Source organism: Manis javanica, chromosome 1 (genome assembly GCF_040802235.1).
Source record: "Manis javanica isolate MJ-LG chromosome 1, MJ_LKY, whole genome shotgun sequence".
NCBI classification, from domain to species: Eukaryota; Metazoa; Chordata; class Mammalia; order Pholidota; family Manidae; genus Manis; species Manis javanica.
The window spans coordinates 213,026,582-213,051,542 of NC_133156.1; the positions used below are offsets into that span (position 1 = coordinate 213,026,582).

A 24,961-nucleotide genomic window follows, 5' to 3' on the forward strand; every position below is an offset into this window, starting at 1 on the left:
AAAATTCAAACTTAACCTAATTGACAGTTTTTAAACATCACATGTAACATCATCAAATACACATTCTTTCCATGTGCAAATGGAACACTTGTCAAGGTAGACATGCTGGGCCATAAAAGAAATCCCTATACATTTTAAAGAATCAAAATCATATCGAGTGTATTTTCTGACCACAACAGAAATAAATTAGAAATGAAGATGTAACTGGAGGATTCCCATATTTTTTAAGTATGTAAAACACTTCCAAATAAGTCATTCATCAAAGAAGAAATCACAGGGTATTTGAGAATATTTTTCAGTGAATGCTAACACATACAGAACATACCAAAATGTATATGATGCAGCAACAGTGGTGCTTAAAGGAAACATACATCTTTAAATGGTTACATGAGAAAGAACAAGTTTTAAAATCAAACAGCATGGAGAAGACAAAGTAGTGACTCTATAGCATCTTACTAAGCTGATGTACAGTGACTGCAATGGGGTGGGGATGAGGCTGGAGGTGGGGGGTTTGATAATACGGTGAATGTTGTAACCACAATGCTGCTCATGTGAAACCTTCATAAGATTGTATATCAAGGGTACCTTAATTTAAAAAATAAAGCTTAGATTTAAAGCTTACTACTCAAGAAGCTAGAAAAATTAAACTCTAAGTGAATAGAAGGAAGGAAATAATAAAGAGCAGAAATCAATGAAATAGAAAACAGAAAACACAATGTTTTAGAAAAGTTTCTCTCTCTCTCACCTCACACAATACATAAATTACCTAAAAATTGATCTTAGAAATAGAAGCAAAAAGTATAAAACTTCTAGAATACATGAGAAAAAAATCTTTATAACCATTGAATAGACAAAGTTCTTAGAGCAGTTAAAAAGTACCAAATATAAAAGAAAAGAATTATAGATTAAACTTCATCAAAATTAAAAACTTCTAGTCGAAAACACCATTGAAGAATAAAAAACAATCTATAGACTGGGATAAAACATTCACAATACAGAAACCTAATGAAGATCTTGTATCAAGAATATTTAAAGAACTATAATTAGAAAGAAGCCAAAAACTTTTTTAATGGACAGAAGATTTGAACAATTATTCACAAGAAGATACAGAAATGTCTGATAAATGCATGAAACAATGCTCAACATTTTTGATCATCAGGAAAATGTGTATTTAAACGTCTGCATACCATTGAATTATCTAAGATAAAAGACTGACATTATCAAGTTTGATGAGGGAGGATGTGAAACTGCAGGAACTCTCATACACTATTGGTGGGAATGTAAAATGGAACAACCACTCTTGGAAAATAGAATGGCAGTTAATTAAAAAGTTCGACATATAAATTTCCTATATGACCTTGCAATCTCACTCCTAGGTATTTACGCAAGACAAATAAAAATGTAGGCCCATACAAACATTTCAACAACCCTGATGTCTATCAATTGGAAAACTGTGAAACTGTGGGGTGATTTGATGTGCAGTACAAGTAACTGGGGCAGCACCCCCAGCAATACCACACTTGATACAGTGCTGAGAATCAATGGAAGGAAGAGAGAGGATACCATCATTCTCAATAAGCCTACAATTGTTCTCCTTTTTCAGGCTCACTGCTCCTATGTAGAAACCAGTGTAGCTTTTTTCATGTCAGAGACCCACTCAACACATGCATTAAGTGACTCCCTGCTCCCCTAGAAGAGTGGCATTGAGCAAATCACCAGTGAGACAGCCTGGCTCTTTTGCAGGAACAGTGACAGATAAACTGCTAAACCCACAAACACAATACATTCCTCTTTGCTGCATACTGGATTCACTCTGAGGATACTGAGAAAAGAATTTTACCAGAAGTATTTTTATGGCTATACAGGATTACCCTAAGCCAAAGGGCATGTCAGAAACAAGGGCCTGTTGTTTCTTTCTCAATGAAGGTTCATGATATAGATCATTAGCTAAGAAATGGCACCAGACCAGGAGTTGATCCAAACAGACTGCAAAATAGTACCACCTCGAAACACATCAGTCTTGCATCAGTGTCATGTCGACAGACCAGTGAACTTCAAGGAGGCCTGCCCACTAGTAGGCATAAGTCTCACCCTGGCAGATAATGGGCAAAATGCCTTTACCCTGACCAAAATCCATCCATCCATGTCTGCTTGGCAGCCAGCAAGAAGTTGAAACCAAAATTTAGCCAGAGAAACACGTACACACACACACACACACACACACACTTCTCACTCCCTAGGCAAGGAAAGGGTGCAAACAGAAATGAAGCATGTGCATGTGTTTATTTTTAAATGGGTGTGTATTTTCCATTTTACGTAGGAAATAAGTGAGCTAATATTATATTCCAAAAGTAAATACCTTTATGCAAAACTCCCTAAAACTCGCCCCAGGCCAACACGCTTGCTGCAGCCTCCTCCGCCTTGAGACCTCCAAATCTTGTCATGATTTAAAACCTAAATGGTCATTAACAGAGAGGTGTGACCTTGCCTCTTCCCCTAGCTCTTCTGAAAGTTAAATCATGGAGTCTTTTGTATCCCTCTTGCCAGATCCTACTGCTTGAGACAGAAGATAAAATCTAATGGGAAACCAGCAATGTAAGGACTGCTCAAGATCTGACCATCAGTTCCTCTTGGCCATGGCCACCTTACACAGACAATTAATCCCCTTACTGGGTCTGTTCTGGAGCTGGTTTGGGTTGTATTCTTGTAGAGCCCTGTGAATTTTGTGTTGCTGTGATTTTAATAGTATTTGCCCAAATATTGTCTTTCAGATTTTGCTGGCTTATCACAATAAAGGACTATTATTAAGACCATTCTCTCCTTCACCTACAGTACCAACAACCTTTTAACATCATTTGCCTAATTTTTAAAGAGCCTAATATTTCAAAATCCCATGTAATGATCATTGTGAGTTTTTTTTATCACTAAAGGCTACATTTTCTAAGCACCATCCTTTTTTGGAAATGCAGTAAGCTCCTGACATTCTGAGGGGACAGGTCCAGAGACCTTCCTCAACACCAAAATCTCAGACATCGGAATGTTTATTCAGGCCTCTGGCTCTGGGTCAAGCATCCTGAATTTCCTTTGTATGTCATCACTCTAACCACATTTTGACCCGGATAAATGCATATAAATGGAGAAAACACAACCAACTACAGACTGATATGCAAAAAAAGATTAAATTTTTGAAGATAAGTATAAAGGGAGAACTGAAAGGAATCCAAGCTGTATGCTCGTAATAAGAGATGTGTATATTAAACATCAGTTGAAATCATTAGGCTGACTGTAGAGAAATTATTAAGATTTTAATCACTACAAAGTGCGTATTCTCTTATTGCTCAGTGTATTTATTGCATGAATTCTAGCCTTACTATAAACCTTTAAGGCTTCATATTCATTAGAACATATGTGTCAAAACATTGTATGAGTCATCCAAAAGATGCACTGGCAAAGACTGTTTAAAAAAAAACAAAATAAGTAAATATTCAGGAAAGTATTCGAAAGAGTCCATAGAAGATATGGAAAAATTATATTCAACCAAAATGTCCAACAAAGGCAAAACAATTAGGGAGATATTTGTCCATCCATTAAATGAACTATTGGATGAACATTAAAATTATTCATGTGTAATCATTCCATTGTAGATGCCAGTGTCCCAAAGGACCCCGGGTTCTTTAGGGGACATCACTCTATTCGCTCAGGTAAAGCTCCCATTCAGTAAATAATCCTCTTAGACAACTAAGCACTCCCTATATGCAGGCGCTGATTCTATTTATTCATTTATTCAGCAAGTTCTAGCATATTGGTATCAGAATGCTAACCTCATGATTTAATTTAGACAGAAATAATATTCTTATATAACAGACACCATCTTCAGTAATTGACTGACAACCCTTGGCTTGGAATTTCAAGTCCACCACTAGTTGTATCACTTTGGGAAAGACAATTAACTTGTCTATTCTTTAGTTTCCTTATTGATAAATAGAGATGATAACACCTCTCTTTGAGCTCTGTGAGGATATAATAAGGTAATGTGTAAAGTGCCTGGCACACAGACAGCTTCGATTGACAGGTGTTACTGCCTTTCTTGCTACTTCCACTTAAAGCCATGTGTCTGCCTGTCATTTCACTATTCACAAACATACAGAATCAAATGCAATTTGCACACAAAGAATATGCCATTTATCTTCCTTGGATATTTATAATTCATAGTAGAAGTTTATGCGCTCACCTTTTCCAAGGTAGAATTTCACCCAAGACTTCAGACCTGGGCCCTGAGGTTATCAATGGCTATATGATGTCGTTATTAACAGGGAAAGCAATATTCATCAGAAACTAATTACACATTAGGCACTGTTTGAGGCATATATATACTTTATCACATTGCTGTCCCCATTTTAAAGATGATGGAACAGAAGCTCATAATGTCTGAGTAATTTTTCCTAGAGCCTAACAATGTAAATGACAGAATCAGGATTCATATTCGGGTTTGTTAAACTCCAAAGACCATACACTTATGTTATGTTTAACAGTCAAGTTTAGTTTCTTACCACAATGTCATGAACTATTGTTTCAAGAAAATGAGACCACTGTTTATGATCTGTCATGGTTAGTCTTAAATCAAGCCTAAGGATATAAAACTTATGACCTCCACATCTTAAATAAAAACCCTCTTGAATTAAAACCAAAACAATGAAAAATGCCTCAGTAATAATATTTGAAAAATCTTCAGAATGTGAGCTATCAGCTGGCTTTTTTCAGTGGAATGTCCCTGTGCAGAGATGGATGGACATCTGCGGGTGACAGAGTGGTCAGTTTCACCAGAGAAGAATATGTGAGCCGAAAGCTCTGTGTTCTCGCTTCCTCGTCACCAAGCCATAGTTTAAATCTGGCATAATTACCCTTTTCTACAGTTTGTAAACCTTCATCCCAACAGGATTACAGATTCTGAGGAGGCTTAATTTTAAATGAAAAAACAAATTTGTTTCATTCTTTCAGTGTATGAGTCATGTGGGCAAAGAAAACTATGCTTGGCAGTACTTTTCTAGTTCTACAATGCTCTGACAAGGCATAGGTCTCCAAAGGGCTACTGCCCAGGCTGGGTCTCAAAGGGGATGGCCTTTTGCCTGTGCCACCATCCCCAGCCCCTGCCAGGTGCCAAGGGCTAGCTCTTAACCCAGCACCTAATACAGCATTTGGTGCATAGCGGATGTCCAGTGAATATTTATCCAATGAACAAATGAATGAAACTGCATCTTTCATGCTTTGCTCAAACCAGCTTTCCTTCCTGCTTTCCTTGTTCTAAGGTTGGCTTTTCTTTCTACCTGGGCTTCCTGCTCCCAATGCATAGGCCAGTGCAGTCCCAGTTTTTCCTTTTTAAGATCGTGACACCTGTCTATCCTACAGGTCTTGAGAAGATCAAAATAGATGAGACTGTCAGAAGTTTGACGGTCACAGTCTATGCCTCACACCCTCAAAAGGCAGAGGGAATGTGTCTAATTTTCATCCTTGACCATATGTTAAAATCATTTGAGAAGCTTTCAAAAAATGGAAGCCTTATATCATACTCCATAAATCAGAATCTTTGAGGATGGGGTGTGAGCACTGACACTATTTAAATGTCCCTTGGTAATTTGAAAGAGCTGTCATTGAAGATCGCAAGGGTGGAGGAGGCCAGAGGGGCAACATCAGCTTTACACTAGCAGGAAGAGCATTTTGCTCTCCTAGAAGGGGAAAGAGGACAGGAAACATAATATGAGCAGCAGCTACTGTTGCTGGCAAAATGCCCTTTTCTGGCCTTGAGGTCCTCACTATCGCCCTTGGCCTGCCTCCACCCCCCCACTCCTACTCCTCCAAATGGTCCTGGAGCAGGCTGTGGTCTCATCCTGCATCAGGCAATGGGAACCTGACCCAGGCATCCTCCTCTTCTAAACCAGAACTAGCCTCCAGGCCCTGATCTCTACCCACCATGGTAGCCCCTGCCCTCACAAGCCCTGCTTTGTCTCCACCACAACCCCATCGTTTGTAATGTGCATATTCCCAGGGCACTGTGGAAAGGACCATGTCAGGAAGTCCTAAAAGCTGGAGGAGGGAATGTAACCAGAGACCCAAAATGCCAGAGCTTCTTATGTCCTGCATGTTATGAGAGGATCACCAATTAACCACACTGGAAAAAAACACCTGTGAGATCTAGTGTGGTGTAGGAAATACACACATTTTGGAGGTTGAAGCCCTAAGTTGACAGCCCAGCTGGTTTTAAGCTAAATGGGTGTATCCCCCAAAATTCATCTACTGAAGCCCTAACCCATCCATGTGCCTATATTTGAAGATGGGTTCTCTAAGGAAGTAATTAACATTAAATAAGGTCACCAGGGTGGGGCCCTGTTCCCACAGGATTAGTGTCCTTGTAAGAGACAGCAGGGAGTTTCCATGGTCTCCTGTTCTTGACCCTGTGAGGACACAGCAAGCCAGCAGAAGCCCTCACTAGGGCCAACCTTGCAGGACCTTAATTGTGAGAAAAAAACTGTCTGTGGTTTAAGCCACCCATCTAACAGTCTATTTTGTTTCTAACACACCAACCTTAGACAAGTTACCATATCTCTGCACCTCAATTTCTTCATCAGTGAAAGAAAGAAATCCTACCTGTTCATAAACATCAAATGAGGTATTTATGTTTTAAGGGCCCTGCAAACAGTAGAGTATCAAATAGGCATTAATCATTCATAAACTCTACCTCTGTGCACTCATGCTTTAATCCTCAGTCTAGTAGAACATTTACCACATTGTATTAAATTGAACTGTTTTTTTCTGTCTCCCCTGTCAGACTATAAAATCCTTATGGCCAGGAGCCAATCTCATTCATCTTCACATCCCCAATGTCAAGGCACGCAGTCACTGCACAGGGAATGATTATGAAACAATCCCCAGGTGGCTTTAGGTACCCTTTGCATCCCATAATGCCACCATACATACTTCCATCATTTAGCATCAGATATTAAAGTTATTAATTTTTGTGTTTTTCTTCCCCCCTGGAGTATAAGCTCCCAGATGATAGAGACCACAATTATCATCACTGCATCCCTGATGACTAGTACAATGCCTAGTACCTAGTAGGAACTCAGTAAAAGTTGATGGAAAGAAGGGAAATGATTCATTTCTTTAGGAATTTGCATCCATGAATTTCAGTGTTCTCGGCTGCCCTGTATTCAAGCCACAATCTCCAAGGGAACAAACTAAATGCCCTACATCCCACTGAGTCTTTTTCCAGAGGTATCCTAAAAGGTCTCAATTCATGCAGCTCTTTGATCCTATTATAACCAGAAAAAGATGTGAATGTACCATTTTATTGTACAAATCAATATCATTCCCCAGAGAACCATGACTGGTCATTAACCCTAACAACAGTTGCTATGTGATGACTCTCCAAAGCTCAGGTTGAAAGATATAGGGCTAATGTAGTGATTTTCCCACCTGGAAGGAACTGTAATTTCAAACGAAAAACACACTGTTATACAGAGTTATTCAATCTGGTTACAAAAAGAAATTTAAACACATCAGAAAAACCAAAGGTTGCCTAAGGTGTATATATATACATATATATATATGTATATATATACACACACACACACATATATATATATGGCCTTTTTATAAATAGATGTGCATATACAACTACTGGAACTCAAACACACACTAGATAAAAACATACACTATACATAAATTTATATAATTTGTGAATATTTGTATATTTATAAATATGTATACATGTATATTAGAGTAAATACCATTTATTTTTATGCAAAAGAAGTTCCAGAAGGATCAAATCACCCTATTTCCTTTTATAGAAGTAAACATTTTAAGTGAGTTTCTATTTTCTTATAGTAAAATACTTTCAGAAAATACAGAAATATTTAAAGAAAATAAAGAAGCTGTATCAAATAGCCTAGATAAAACCACTGTTAGTATTTATTATGTGCCCTTCCAGATATTTATACATAACATTATATATATATATATATGTATGTATAAATATCTGGAAAATATATAAAACCAAATATATATTTAGTTAGAATACATATATTCTTATTTAAATGTGAATATATGCATAGTTAGAATACCTCCTTTCTCTAAAACTGCACACCATACCATGAATGTCTTTCCAAATCAACATAAGAGTTATATCATCATTTTTATGTCTGCATATGTCATAAGGTATTCATTTTTCTATAGTGTCTGTTTTCACTATTATAAATAATGAGAAAAGCATCCTCATTCACACATCTTCAAAAACTCATCTGATTGTTTCAGTAAGACTAACTCATGGATCAGATCAGAGATTAAGCACTCATTTTGAGGTTTTTTAGAACCTTCACAAGTAAATAACCTAATATTAGGCATTTTTCCACAAAACCAGAACTTTAGATCAATATAAATGTAGCCAAATCTTTGCATAATTTAAAATAGTTAAAAAATGAAATCCAAGGTTTTCAAGGACATGTTAGAATAATTTTGTTTCTCTCTTCATTTTGCTGTATACCAATCTACTCTATACCCTATTGCCCTTTGTCAATCAAATTACACTCTTTGCTCCCTGAACTGGTACTTCCTGCCTTCACATCATATCTCCTTCTGTTGATCTCACCTGTCGTTGCCAGCTGCATTTTAGGATTGGCTATTGATGGTTCTCTCCAGGCTCACAGCTAATCCTGAAGAATAGCTTTATAAAAAACCCATGTAAGATCTGGAGCAGATTCATGAGTCACACACACACAAAAGCTGAATGTTCTAAAAACATTTAATTTGGAGTACACTGACAGCTGTCTTCCAAAAGACATGTTAACTTCTGTTTAAACTTTCCTTCTCTGTTGAAAACAGTTTAAAGACTAGTTTCCCCACTTTCAAGATGGCCTTGTGTTTGAAAGTCTACACTCACTCTTCTGCCACAGTAAAATCTTTCTAAGTATGCAGCTCTGATCTGATCATTTCAGATCGTGTTCAGAAACATGAAGGGTTCCCACACCAATTAAATCCAAGCTCCTGTGAATGACATTCAAAGTCCCTCCAGTCTTACCCATACCAGGCTACCCGCCATTCTGTGAACACAATCTATTCCTGTTCCACACATTTGCCCTGACTCCTATTGCCTTGGACTTAACACTGTCAAGGACACTTTTAACCTGTCCCCAAATCTCTCCATTCTTTAAAGTTTCTTTCTTATTCCCCTCATTCATTAAATTGTCCCAATTTCCTCCAGTCAAAATTGAATCTCCCCAAAGAACGAGAATCAAAAAATACCCAAAGGACCCAGGACCAGGTGGCAGAGATCTGCTACTAACACCTAAAAGGCCACTGCCTTAGAAATAGTAAGCAGCCGTCCACTGCATTTAAATCATTCTCAAAGAGCAGAAACTAAGAATATCAAATGGACTGAAATTGGGCCAGAGAGAGGGTACTAAGACTGTAATACGCTAATCCCTTTCTTTCTGTCTCTACTACCACTCAATAATGCCTGGCCTTAAAGGCAGGAATTAATAATTCCCAGGTGGTAGCAGAGCCCTCACTTCCATGCCCTTCCCATATCTCCTTGTTGCTTAATCCAACTCAATCCTGAGAAACTGAATATATAAACAGGCAATGGACAGACTATACATAAAGACAGAGCTGTGACCCACAACCTGCAGCAACCTGCCCAGGAAGCCCACCTCCTGTCTTCAGTAACCAGTTCAGGAAGCTAAAAAATAACTCCTGTGGCCATCAATACAAAATGGCCAAGACTTGATTAATAACTGACAGTTTCTCTAATTTTTGTTCCCACTTCCAATTTAGGATTAACCAGAGTAAGACAAGTATGTACCCCTAACTAATCACTGAGGATTACCTAAAATTCCCCATGCCAACAGCCTATGTTTTACCAGTGGGTTTCAGCCTCAGGCAAGTTCACTATGGATTTAATGAGACCGAGGAATGACAATGGAACGGTTTAAATAAAGCACCTGACATTATTCCCATTGTAGCAGGTCAATCACTAGAATCTCGTCCACTCAGAGCGAGTCTGCATGCAGCAAGCGATCTCTGCCTCTGGGCCTCTCTACCCCCTGCAGCCGTCTCAGTCTCTGTCCTTGGCGCTGCCACCACTCCAGTCTCTGCTCTCCTGCAGCCCTACCACTGTGTCGCCCAGGAGGACTGGGCGGAGCTCTTTAAATAGAGTCAATAGAAACATATTGCCCACACGTGTGTAGTGAGCTAGCCAACCAGGGCCAGGTGAGAATCCTGTCCTAGGAGCCTTCACTTTATCCATAGCCTCTAATCAGGGCATAGCTAAAACATTCCTTTTTTTCCTCTATAAAGCTTTTCTACTCCTCTGCCTGCCTTAGAGTCTCTGCCAAATGCAAATGATGGTGACTGACTCTCTTGTGATAGCAAGTTCTGAATAAATAGCCTTAGCCTGTTACCATTCAGGGAGTCTTCATTTATTTCCACAATCCCAACTCAATCCCTGGTGCTGAGAGATGACTAAAAAAAAGCTGCCTATTAAACACCTTTCATAATCTTGAGAGCCTGCGGTGTGTGGACTATTGTGACCCAAGTTTAAATAGTCCTTTTCATTTGAGATGTCAAGGCCCAGAGGCCAACGTGACAATCAAAGGGGCCCTAGACCAGCCAGGAGTCCAGGCTGGGAACCCAGAGTCCTCTCCTGGCTCTGCCATTAACTTACTTTGTAATTTCAGGCTTGTTTCTTTTTTAATTCCTCGTTTATAAAATAGGGATAAATCCTATGCTCATGCACAGGCTTGGTGTAAGAATAAAACAGAATACCACATATGACTGTGCTTTGAAATGGTTCCTAATTATAAAATGCAAGATGTTATCAAGGACACATGCAGCCCTTCTTTCAACACCCCCTGGTGGTTCAGACATGGGAGAGATCAAATAGGGATAAAGAAGGAAGGGAAAAAATTGGCTCAAGGCACATTAGCTGGACAGAGTGAGGAAGCACGAGCTGGCCAGCGGCTGGAGCTGATTCCTGGTCATGTTATTCTTTGCTTTTAAACTCCCACACACACCCCATCAGCCGCCAAAATACATAAACCTCTTTGAATTACACTCCTTCTCTTAACAGGAGCAATTGACTACAGTTGGATGTGATTTTCCTTTGTTTGTTTTAATTTATGGAGGACCAGGAATGCTGCCCCACCTCCTTTTTTAAACACCCACCACTCCTCCATCAGAGGTCTTCTTCTGGGGTCTTAGTTTTTTGGTAATTTTTTTTTATAAGAATAGTTGTGGTTAGAGGCAGCTCCAAGCATAGCCCAGGCCCTCAAGCTCATTAAGGACTTTCCCCAACTCAGCTTATGGCAATAAATCACTGGCTCCAGGAAGCGTGGGTTGGGTGGGAGGGCAACTGGAGAGCTTTTTAGCGGGCTTTGGGGAGGAAGGCTGCATGAGTTTCATTCCAAGAAGACAGCCTCATAAAGGAGAAGAGTTTGAGGAACTCTTTAAAAGGAAAGAAACCAAGACCTATAAACAAGCTTTTCATTTCCCAGCCAGCACCTGTTATTTTGCAAACTTTGCTAGCAAGCAAGGTACGAAGAGAATCAACTTTACTCAAAGGTTGCTGAGGAAAGCATCTCAGTTTTGAGTTTCTCACTTAAAATACCCAAGAATGACTTTTGTTCACACCCACCACCCAATTGGAAGACAGCTTTGGGCTGAAGTACCACTTAGAAAGGCAAATTCCAAGATAACATCTCAATCCTAAGTAAAACAATGAAACTACTTTTGTTTTTTCCTGACTTGAGCATCAGTAGAGAGCTGTACCTCTAAGACTAGGATTTTCCGAAGTTGTGCACCCAACAGCAAAGGAGAGAGTGTGTGAGTTTAAGAAAAGTTGACTACTTCCCTCTCTTGGAGATTCACATGCTATTGGCATGCTAAATGCTCTGAGAAGTCCTGCCTTGAAGAAATGTATCTAAAATACAGCATTCCCTAAGTTTGCTTGATCAAGAACCATTTTTTGTTATGTGTGACACCTATTAATATTATGCAGGAAACATTGCCTCCCACCGCCCTCTACCCCCACAGTACCCTAACTCCAAAAAAAAGCCTGCATTTGGCCATTTAGATTCTCTTTGGTTTGAAGAAAAAGGCAAATTTGCCTCCAAGGTAAATCTTTTCAATGTATGATTCCTGCTAGAGTAAAGAGGACATGCTGTGGGCGAGCTACAAGTGGTGGTCACTCTCAGCTCTTCTCCTTGTACACATCTCACCCAGCTTCCTTCTACTACATCTTCCTGGTGAAATCAAACTGATAGTTTCGTAGAGTCCACGTGGCACAGAGTAAAACAATTAAAATGGATACCAGCCAAAGAAATCTGTGAAGCAGATGATAACGTCAAACATAAATTCAGAGCATTTTTATGTGGTTCTTAAATGGAAAGACTTCTCTTCTTTCAATCCTTCTGTTCATAATTTTTAACAAATGGGCTCCTTGGGATAAGAAAATGTGGAGAGGGAAGGAAAAGATCTGTATATGGAACTTAAATTTTAATTAAAGAGAGCATCCCCAAGAAAAAGTGCCAAGCAATTTGTAAGCTCCAGCTGAGGAAAGATTTTAACTTTATCCATGGAAAATTGTTCACAATGTATCGCTAAGTGAAAAAAAAAATTACAAAGTTGCATGTACAGAGTGATTCATTTTTGTAAATGCAGTAGACTCAATATTTGTTGAAAGAATAAATACTCATAAATAGAGACTGTAAGTATTTATACCAAATTGACAGTAGGTAGCTCTAAATGGAAGTTTTATTTCCTCTTTTTTTTTGCTTATCTATTTGTTCTATTGAGCTCCATTCCTCAAATAAAAATTGTATTGTTGACAATTAAAATAATATTTTAGAAATGCTCTAGTCTATTACTTGTGTTAACTCTGGAGAAATATCTAAGGATGAAGGAAACAGCTTCCCTACTAGGAAGAGGAATTATAAGACCAGGCAGTGTAAGAACAGCCAAAGGCAGGACAGTATGTTCCCCAGGAGTTAGTGCAGCTTTTGCAAAAATCACTTGCCATAGACAAGAGAAACCAGAAGGTTAACTACAGGAAGTCATGATTCTAAATATTGGGGACAACCAGTACTTCCCAAGCTAGACCAACCAATGAGTACAGAGAAGTTACAAGTAAGATCCAACTCTCAATACTCAATAGCAAAGCACCATGATCACCACCCCAACCCCCACACACACACCTGCTTCCTAGCTGGAAGTCCAACCTTTTTTGGAAGTATTATCCCCAACCAGTCCAAAGAATTTCCTGGGCTGTAACCCAAATGTTCGCTAATCTTGGATTTCCTTAGAAGTCACAAAGAAAGGGTGGTGGTGTCACATCTATGATCATGGTCTCTGCCTGCCCTCTCTGTCCTGCCCTGCTGACCACCATTGCTCCATCACCCACAGGCGACTGACTACCTGCTCAAGGCCAACTGGTCTCCTCTAAACCACCAAGCTCAGCTACTCTATTCCCTCTCCAGACATTTGGGAAACATCTGTTTCTCAAAAGGACTCCTGCAGAAGGGATTCCGACCCAGCATGGCTGACCCTTCCGGTCCTCCCCTCTGCACCAGAGCTCCATTCTCTGTAGGGTGGACAGGCACTGCAGGGCTGGGAAGAGGGGCCTGGGGGAGATGCAGGTGTATTTGGGAAGCAAAGGCCATGTCTGGGCTGATAAGCACATCATCCCTGAACCTTATCAGTTAGGCCCGGCTGCTTAGCTTGCTCCAACCTGCCCAAATTCTTCCTCACACAAAGTGATTTTTTGATTCAGGATTTCATCTCTCTCTTCACTCTGGCTACCTGTAGACCCCCTAAGTACCTGAGAAAGTTCAGTACACATCAAAACTCCAAAAATGGACACAGTTCATATGTTTCCCCACAGGACTCTTGGGCTCCAAGCAATCAAGAAAATCTGGTTGAAGCTCATTTCCTGAATAGTCTGTGATAGTTGAGACATTAAGAAATACCTGCCAACTTCTAAAGACAGAAGATTGCTCAGCCCAAAACCCAAAGATACACATTGAGAGTAGTACTGTATGGCTAGTGCCATAGGCCAGCATAACACAGTCCTACTTCTGACATGGCCATAATGCCCGTCCCATAGATGATGAGGTCAAGTAAAAGATTTTTACTCGAAATTCCCACTCTGGGCTGGGAAGAGCCTCACTGAGTTCCTCTAATCTCCCCATATTACAGTTTCCACAGGCTCATGGTCTCTCTAGTCAAAGAGTGGTAAAACATACTGGATTCTAAGACTCCCAACTTCTAATTCAGTGAAACAGCAAACCAAGCCCCTAAAAAAAATAGAAATAGTAATAACAAAGTGCACATAAGTAGAAACAGTTAATCAACTTCGATCCAAGCTCTACACTAGGTAGTATTTTTGTTTTTCTCTATCAAATATCATTCTCTTTAGTCCTTAATATTATTCTCTTTTTACAGATGAAAAAAATGAGGCTCAGAGAAGTAACTTTTCCAGAGTCATACAGTTTAGACATAGTGGAGGCAGAATTCCAACTAAAGCCAGTCTAACTCCAAAGCCCATGTGTTTTCTACTACACTAAACTGATCTCATGAAAACCGGAGAAGGCAGAATGGATGAAAGCTCCTATATTTAAACATAAGGCAATGATTTATCACATGGATTTGCAAAGAAAATAAAGTTCCATAAGTGTGTTGAGTGGCCCTGAATCCTCACATTAAAAACCAGTTCCAAATAAATCAAAGTCCTGTTTCAATGGACTTCTCAAAACTGCTGCGATCTCTTCATTGATTGCTTAGAAGAAAGGGGAGAGCTTCTATGAGGAATAATAATGTTATTGTTCTAATCAAGTAACTTTGGGGAAAAAAACAGTGCAGTGCCTGAGTGTTGCAAAGACAATGCTAATATCAAATAGCAACTCATAGAGACAGAAAAATAAAATGCTTTTGAATCATGGATAATCTCCTTTCATTCCTAAAAACAACTAGACTATGAGAAAGCACCTGTTACCTAAAATTTTACAAAATTCAAACCAAAGGATATCATATTTTTGCAAAATGATCCAGTGCATACATACTATTGAAACTGCCAAACATAGGCTTAAAAAATGCAGAGAAATTTAACACTTCACAGCACTTGTTAGCTGGAAAACACATGAATAGATTTTGTGTGTGTGTGTGTGTGTATAGGAGTTGCATGTGTCATCCCAACATTAAGTTAAAGATTGTGTTCCTACTAAATGAGTTGATTGAGATAAATATGACTTATTTGAGTGGGTGCATGTCAGTGTTGCTCTGAATGAAAACCAGACAAGAAAAAGTACAAAACAGCAGGCACATCTGTTGCAGAAAGCCAGAGACTCTTCCATCTAGGATTTCACTCTAGCCCAGCACATAGATTCAGTGAAATATACACCTGAGAGCCAAGAGAAGGACCGGGTGGACTCCTTCTATATTTTCCCTGCTACCACATCTTTTCCATTTGTTTTCTTTTCTAAAAATATTTTCTAAGTACTTTAGTGATCAATTTTAAATACAAAAAGTTTAGAGAATACAGAAGCAAAAACTAATATATTCAGACATAATCACAATGAATATTTAGTTGTAGTTTCTATTTTGAATTCACTGAGTTTTTATTATGGTTTTATCGATATACTTTACATGTTTTCCCACATTGAGATATATCCTATGAAAACATGATGTTTAATAATAATATAACTTATTATCATATGGATGTGTAACACTTTATTAAGTCACTTTGCTATTGTTCAATATGTAGATTGTTTCCAATGTTTTGCTGTTACAAATATAAAGATGTAGCAGGTATTCTTACATGTACATTTTTATCTGTACTGTTATCTGATCTCCTTTAAATTAATTTTTGAAAGTAATAACCAAAAGTAAAATTATTGGGTCAGTGTTTAATTTTTAATATTTTTCTTTTTTCCCCCAACTAATACTTTTTGAGAACATTCAACATATAGGAATATTTAGAAGAAAAAGAAAAATCCCCCTTTCTGCCCACCTAATCCCATTCTCTTCCTGAGATCATTATTTCGGTAGTCTTGAGTTGAGTTCATTCTATTATTCATCCTTCTGTTGAATTTTACTTTGGCAACCCTATTTACAATTTTCAAAAGCCCTCTCATGTCTGATAGCTACTTTCTTATAGCTGCCTATTCTTTATGAATGCAATATACCCTTGTTCTTTTTGTCCAAGGATAGAAAGTGAAATTCTTCTTTGTTCTCTGAATTTTCTGTTTCCTCCGGAGTCAACTAATTTGTTCATTTGCCTTGATCCTCTCCTTCTTGCTGTTGGTTCTGCCCACATATCTGGTGTTCCTGGATTTCCCACTCATCTTTATGAATGAAGGATTGGGAAGCTTTATTTAGGCAGCATGGAAGTTGCAGAGGTGCTTCCTCACCCTCACCCCAAACTGCCTGAATGGGAGGATTGACAGTGCTCTCTAGAGGCTCCCAGATCCTAACAAGGGGCCCTCTCTGGGCAGCAGGTCATGCCCCTGTGTGCAAATCTCAGTGTTTCAACCTGAGGTCTAAGCCTCACTTCCCCTCCCCACCCCTGTGACCTGTGGCTCAGTGTCAGAGGGTTAATGGGCACAACTGGCCCCCATTCAGTAGTACTGGCCCGCCTCATGCCCTACAAATGTTCTTCGTTGTCTTGAAATTTCTCAGGATCTGCTCTTCTCTCCCTGGCCATTTTCTCTGTGTGTTTTAGGCTGGGGTTTTCATAAGTGTTATCAATTCAATTCAATCCTATTCCTTTCCATCTTCCAGGAAATTCCTCACAACTGCTGGTATGTTAATGTTGCCTTTTCTTGTTTTCCTTGACAGTGGTCAGCCTAGACTTTAGTGAATATATTTCTCCTTTCATTTCAAGAGATTTAGGAGCCAGGGCAGAGGTAGTCAAGTTACTTAAATACACCACACCTTTGCTCTGCCATAAGAATGATATTATTTTACATTTGATTTTTATTCCCTACAAAACAATCATCATCTTCCATATTAAACTAATTATCTCAGAAAGGTGTTGGATGCAAGTATCAGCAAGTGCTGATCCAAACTGACTGGAAAAGTAGAGGGAATTCATTGACCCACATACCTGAAAATTTCAGGGGTCATGTAAACTTCAGGTGAGGCTTGGTCTAACAATTCAATATTAATACGTGAACTGTCTTCTTTATCCTAAGGTTTCATCCCGTGGTTAGAAAACAGATGCCCAGGGCTCCCAGAGCTTTTTGCTTTCTCATTAGCACCCAGCAAGAAGAGAATCTTGTTAGACAGCCTTTTTGAAGTTTCAAGAAAATTTCTTTCCCATTGGCCCCTAGAAAATGTCTCCACACAGTTCATCAGACCAAAATGGGTCACATGAGTCAATCAATCGTGTTCAGGGAAAAGGAAATGTACTGATTTGGCTTAAACCAAAAAGGGCACATTCCGGATCTGAGACTGGTTATGGTCATCTGCCCCAGAAACAGAGATATGTATGGTATGTATGGCTGGGGAGATGGGATGAAGTAAATTCTGAACAGAAAATCCAAGTCTATATGAAAAAGAAGGGGGAAATAAGCTAAAATAGCACATGGCCGCCACAGTCATGAGATAACATGAATATTTATCCAAAAATAACCATCCGAAAACTAGCAGCACATTTGGGTTACAGAGCTGAGAATCTGCCCTTCCCTAAGCCGTGATCACGCTGGCCCACTGCATAAATATTCACACCCAGACCCTTTTCATGCTTTCCATATAGTAATGAGCATATTAGCTCAGGCATTCTCCTAGGGATTTTCAAAAATCATTATGTGATTTTTATATTTTATATGAAAGATTAGGTTAAAATATTTGCAATGAATTTCCCAAATTATAAAATCTGAGGACATAGTTCTTCAGAAGATTGCCTTCACTTAAGATACCAGCCATAAATTTGGGGATCCCCAAGGCCACTCTCATTCCAGAGAGTGACTCATTTCAGTTAGCTATAAGTTTGGGGGTCCTGAGGCTCTCTTGTCCCCTCCTGGCATGAGCCAGGAGCTCTGTCCTCTCACTTTATCTCTAAATAAAAGCTTCTCACATGCTCTCCTAAAAAAAAAAAATGGGGATCCCCACAGACTCCCTCAGGTTTGATAATCCACTAGAATGACTCACAGAATCCAGGAAAGCACTTTATATACAGTTTTATCATAGCAAAAGGATAGAAATTAGAGCCAGCAAAGGAAGAGATGCATAGAGATAAATTTGGGAGGGTTCCAAAGAGGAAGCCTCTGTCATCCTCAGGGATGTGTTATCCTCCCGGCACTGAAGTGTGACAATACTCAAAGGATATTTGCCAACCAGGGAAGCTCATCTGAGCTTTAGTGTCCAGAGTTTTTACTGGGCTTTCAGTACATAAGCCTGATTGAATGAATTATTGGCCATGTGACTCAATCTCTAGCCCCCACCACCCCCACAGAGATTGGACTGAAGTGGAGGTCGGGCTGACACTATGTAGTTCAAAGCCCCAAACTTCTACTCATACAATTGGTCTTTCTGAGTAACCAGCTCATCTTCTGTGTCATCTCACTAGCATAAATCACCAGGTCACTATGAATATCAAAGACACTCCTATGACTCTAAAAACTCTAAGGGTTTAGAGGCAACCTCTCAGGAATGAGGGACGAAAACCATTACACATATTTCATTTAGAGCAGCATATTACTAAAGCAGTATTAAACAGATCTTACTACTATATTAATATTTATACTAAATCAAGGAAAACATTCACCTTTTCACCATTTAACATAAAATGCTTAATTTATTTCAAGTTAATTACATAACACAAAATATGATTTCTCAGCAAATAGATTTTAAAGTGACTTACATCATGTTTTGAATTAGGGCCTAAATTTATGAAACTATAGACTAAATGAATCAAAAACAAAAATTTTCATTTTTTATTGTGACCCAATTATTTAAAATTCTTACACTTTATGTTTAAAAACTTTTTTTTTAGTTTTATGATTTTATGTTTTTTTAAAAAAGACATGAGAGAAAATGTTCAAATACTACTTAGAAACATTTCTCTGCAAATAATCCATTGTGGGGTATTTAATCTTTATTCTTGATATATGAAAAGTCTACTAGTTTTAATCACCAATGTATTTTCTGTTTCTGTTATAATGTTGACAGAGACAAGTGATTCATTAGTTTGACTATTCTGATATGGAACTCCATGCTATCAATGGTAGAAAATGAAAATGAATTGTTATTTAAAGGACTATGGTACAGACTCATCCAGTAACTCTTTTAAATTAAACTACCAATTGCAATCTTTGTCCATATCTTCTTTTTCTTGCTTTGAAGAATTTTTTAAAATCAAAATATTGAAGTGTAATTAAAATACTATAAACTGCATCTATTTAAAGTTTAGAATTGATGAGTTTTGACAAGTGTATACATATGAAACAACCACTATAATCAAAATACAAAACATTTCCATCACCCTCAAAAGATTCTTTCTTCTCTCCATTCCAGCCTCCACTGATGTACTTTTCATCACTATAGATTTGTTTGCATTTTCTAGAACTTTGTATATATGGAATCATACAGTATGCACTCTAGTGTCTGGCTTCTTTCACTCAGCATAATGACTTGAAATTCATCCATGTTACTACATCCATCAGTAGTTCATTCTTTTGAATTGCTGAGTGAATTTTCATTATGATATATCATATTTTGTCCAATCAGCAAACACTGATAGACATTTGGGTTGTTTTCAGCCTTGGACTACTGTGAGTAATGATGCTATGAACATTCATATACAAACCTGTTGTGCACATTTTTTTTTCTCTTGAGTAAATGCCTAGAGAAGGTATTCTGGTTTGTATAGCAAATGTATATTTAACTCTTTTAAAAACTGCCACAGTCTTCCAACAGAGTTGATCCATTTTATATTTATCTGTGCAAATCTCTTGTTCATTTTTAAAACTGAGTTTGTGTGTCTTATTCAGTTATAAGAAGAATTCTGTATATATTCGGAATTCAATCCTTTGTCAGATATATGTATTGCAAGTATTTTCTCCCATTCCATGGCCTGAATTTTATGTTCTTAATGTCATCTCTGGATGAACAGAAGTTTTTAATTTTAATGAAATAGAACTTTTCATTTTTTTTCTTTTGTGTTATGTTCTTCATGTATTGTTTTTAAGAAATTCTTGTCTATTCAAAGTCACAAAATTTTCTCCCATGTTTTCATTTAAAATTTTTATACTATTGGCTTTTATAATTATGTCTATGATTAGTTTTGAGTTAATTTTGTGTATGAAGAAAAATAAGGGCTGATGTTTTCTCTTTTCATATGAAGATCAGTTACTCCAGTACCATTTGTTGAAAATCAATTGGACATACATATGTGAGACTATTTCTAGACTCAATTCTCTTCTTTTCATCTTTTGCCTTTATTGACCTGTATGATTACCTTTTCACAAATATCATAGCATTAATCACCCTAACTTTAGTAAGTCTTAAAATAAGGTTGTATAAGTCCTTGAACTCAGTCCTTTTTAAAATTGCTTTGGCAACTAGAGAAAATCATTCTAAAATTAATATGGAACCACAAAAGACCTCGAATAGCCAAAGCAATTCTGAGAAGGAAGAATAAAGCTGGGGGGATTATGTTCCCCAACTTCAATCTCTACTACAAAGCCACAGTAATCGAGACAATTTGGTACTGGTACAAGAACAGACCCATAGACCAATGGAACAGACTAGAGAGCCCTGATATAAAACCAACCATATATGGTCAATTAATATATGATAAATGAGCCATGGACATACAATTGGGGAATGACAGCCTCTTTCAACAACTGGTGTTTGCAAAACTGGACAGCTACATGCAAGAGAATGAAACTGGATTATTGTTTAATCCCATACACAAGAGTAAACTCAAAATGGATTAAAGACTTGAATGTAAGTCGTGAAACCATTAAACTTTTAGAAGAAAACATAGGCAAATATCTCCTGAATAATAAACATGAGCAACTTCTTCCTGAACGCATCTCCTCGAGCAAGAGAAACAAAAGCAAAAATGAATTCATGGGACTACATCAAACTAAAAGTTTCTGTATGGCAAAGGACACCATCAACAGAACAAAAAGGCATCCTACAGTATGGGAGAATATATTTGTAAATGACATATCTGACAAGGGGTTAACATCCAAAATATATAAAGAACTTAAACGCCTCAACACCCAAAAAGCAAATAACCTGATTAACAAAAGGGCAGAGGATATGAACAGACAGTTCTCCAAAGAAGAAATTCAGATGGCCAACAGGCACAAGAAAGGATGTTCCATATCACTAATCATCAGGGAAATGCAAATTAAAACCACAGTGAGATATCACCTCACACCAGTTAGGATGGCCAGCATCGAAAAGACTAAGAACGACAAATGTTGGCAAGGACGTGGAGAAAAGGGAACCCTCCTACACTGTTGGTGGGAATGTAAGCTAGTTCAACAATTGTGGGAAGCAATATGGAGGTTCCTCAAAAAACTAAAAATATAAATACCATTTTACCCAGGAATCCCACTTATTGGAATTAACCCAAAGAATACAACTTCTCAGATTCAAAAAGACATATGCACCCCTATGTTTATCCCAGCACTTTTTACAATAGCCAAAATATGGAAGCAACCTAAGTGTCCCTTGGTAGATGAATGGATAAAGAAGATGTGGTACATATACACAATGGAATACTATTCAGCCATAAGAAAGAAACAAATCCTACCATTTGCAACAACATGGATGGAGCTGGAGGACATTACACTCAGTGAAATAAGCCAGGTGGAGAAAGACAAGTGCCAAATGATTTCCCTCATTTGTGGAGTAAAACAATGAAGCAAAACTGAAGGAACAAAATGGCAGGAGACTCAGAGACTCCAAGAATGAACTAGTGGTTACCAAAGGGGAGGGGTGTGGGAGGGCAGGTGGGGAGGGAGGGAGAAGGGGGTTGAGGGGCATTTTGTTTAGTACACATGGTGTGGGGGATCACGGGGAGAACAGTGTAGCACAGAGAAGGCACACAGTGGATCTGTGGCATCTTACGGCACTGATGGACAGTGACTGCATTGTGGTATGGGTGGGGACTGGATAATATGGGTAAATGTAGTAACCACATTGTTTTTTCATTTGAAACCTTCATTAAGAGTGTATATCAATAATACCTTAATAAAAAATTTAAAAATAAATGAATAATTGCTTTGGCTCTTTTAAGGTCATTTGCATTTCTGTGTAAATTTTAGAATTAGTGTTTCAGTTTCTACAAAAAAACTTTTTTGTATTATCGTTTTTATATAGATGGTGTTAGATTCAGTTTACTAAATCTTTTCAAGGAATTTTGCAGCTAGGTTTGTGAGAGAATGGTCTGGAATTTTCTTTTTTAATTCTCTTCGTCAGGTTTTGGTTATTCTGGCCTCAACAACTGAGCTCAAAGTGTTCTCTATTTCCCAAAAATGTTCAGGTTATAATTCCTTTAAGTATTCCATAGATTTAACCAGTGAAACCATCAGAGCCTGAAGTTTTCATTGTATGGAGATTTTGTATAATGAATTCAATTTCATTATTGGATAAAGAGGCTGTTCAGGTTCTATTTCCTATTATACAATTTAGGTTGCATTTTTCAATGAATTTGTCTATTCCATCTAAATATTCTCATTTTTTGGCATACATTGTTCACAGTAATCTCTCATTATCCTTTTAATACCTGTAGGATCTATCATGATAACTCCTCTTTTCTTCCCAATATTGATTTACACCCTTTTTCTTCATCAGTTTAACTAGGAGTTTATCCATTTTGTTGATTCTTTTCAAAGAACATAGTTTGGGATCATTTGTTTCTGTTCTATTAATATTTGCTCTTGTCTGTGTTATTTTCTTCCTTTCACACACTTTGGATTAATTTACTAATGTGTTGAGGTAATATCTTAAGTCATTGTGCTTTTATTTTTCTACTAAAAGCACTTAAAACCACAAATTTTCCTCTAAGCACTTCTTTGGTTATAGCCCACAAATTCTGATACATTGTACTTTCATTAGCAGTGAGTTAAAAATATATTGTAATTTATTTTGTGACTTCTTTGACCCATCGGGATTTTAAAACATGTTTTCTAATTGCAAATATTCAGGATTCACCCTTAATGTTATTGATTTCTAATTAATTTTATTGTGTCCAGAGGACACATATGTAATTTTTCAGTCCTTATAAATTTATTAAGGTTTGTTGCATGGCTCCAGGACAGTATATATTGGTGACTATACCATGTACAATAAAACAAATATGTGTTGTATACTAAAATGGATGTTTATTTTGCAGTTGTTGAGTAAAGGGTCCCGTAATTAGTTAGGTCAAGAAAGTTGATATGTTCAGATCCATTATGCCTTGACTGATTTTTGGCTTGTTGGCTTATCAATTCCTAAGAGATAGTTAATAAAATCTCCCACTAAAATTCTGGAATTATTTTCCTATAATAAGTTTTTGCTTCATATATTTTGAGGCTGTTTTTAGGCACATACACATTTATATTTGTTTGTTTTCTTTACTATTCCTTTTTATCTCTGGCAACACTCTTTTTCTTGAAGTCTATTTTATCTGATGTTAAAAAAGCCAACTCAGCCCTGCTATGTTGTTTTTATGGCACATCTTGTCCCATCCATTCTTTTTCAAGCTATCTGTATCTTATATTTCAAGAGCATCTCTCTTAGTCATACAGAGTTGGGTCTTGTCTTTTTTCCATTCTGACAATTTCTGCCTCTTAATTGGATGGTTAGTCCATTAATCACAAATGCAAACTCATCTGTTAAGTTATGTCAAAGACACAGAACTGAAAGGTTTCCCTGATGCTGGCCAAGGGATGGGCTATGCACCTCAGCATTGACAACAGTCACAAAGACAAACACACGCTTAGGAAAACGAATAAGGGTGATTCAAATTGGCTTCAACAGACTCTAGCTAAACCGTCTGTTGAGGTCCCCAGAGGACAAGAGTAACTTTGTGTTGCAACAGTTTTGATATGTTTAATTTCAGTGTCAATGTCACAGACCTAACAGCTTGAAGGGTTTACTAGGTTCAGGAACTCTTTCACTATTTAAATTAATTTTGTTTTACAATTGATTGATAAAATTGGGGAAATAAATTCCTCATGAAGATCTTCTGCACTGGAAATTCTGAAGAGACTAATAAAAATATCAAAAGCCCATTTTTCAGTCCTGACTAAAATATAGAAAACAATAAATCAAGCAACATTCTTCTCTTTTCTTGAAACTCTTCAGGCAGTAAAAAGTCAGAACTAAATTAATGGCTTTACACTTTTAGCACTTCTGTTAAAAATGTGATCCAAATATTTTCTATTTAAAGATCCTTCGAAATGCATAGCTAATTAGTTCAAGCAAGAACTATCTAATTTCTTCCTAATATGCAGTTTTCAAAATGAATTGATTGCTAAACCATTGAATGACCTAAATAAGATATTTTAGATAGGTTTCTGATTCTCAGTAAAAAATAATTCCACCCATCTTTGAAGGCCCCAGTTAAGATTCACTCTTTCCTGAACCCTCCAGACCTTGAGCGACACTAATCTATATAGCAGCCAGTACTCAATAACCAGTGTGCATGACAGCTGAAGACTAAGTGACAAACCAGCCTCTCAACAGCTAGTAACGTAGTTATTTCCACCATTGATTCATCCTGGAAAATGAACCAGGCACCATGCTATGTCTTAAACATGTATTATCTTACTTAATCTTCCCAGCAACCCCTCACAGGAAACCCAGGCTCAAGGCTACATGACTTGCCCAAGATCTCACAGTTAGTAAATAGCAGAACCAAGATTTAAAACCAACTGTTTTGTTTCCAAAGCCCATGCTCTTCATCTCCATGGCA

General features: G+C 37.7%; 1 long non-coding RNA gene across 1 annotated transcript in view; it reads right to left on the minus strand.

Moving 5' to 3' along the window:
* The window catches only part of LOC118970724 (uncharacterized), a 196,042-nt gene that overhangs the window by 170,634 nt on the left and 447 nt on the right, over positions 1–24,961 (minus strand). The gene's annotated exons all lie outside the window — the stretch shown is intronic.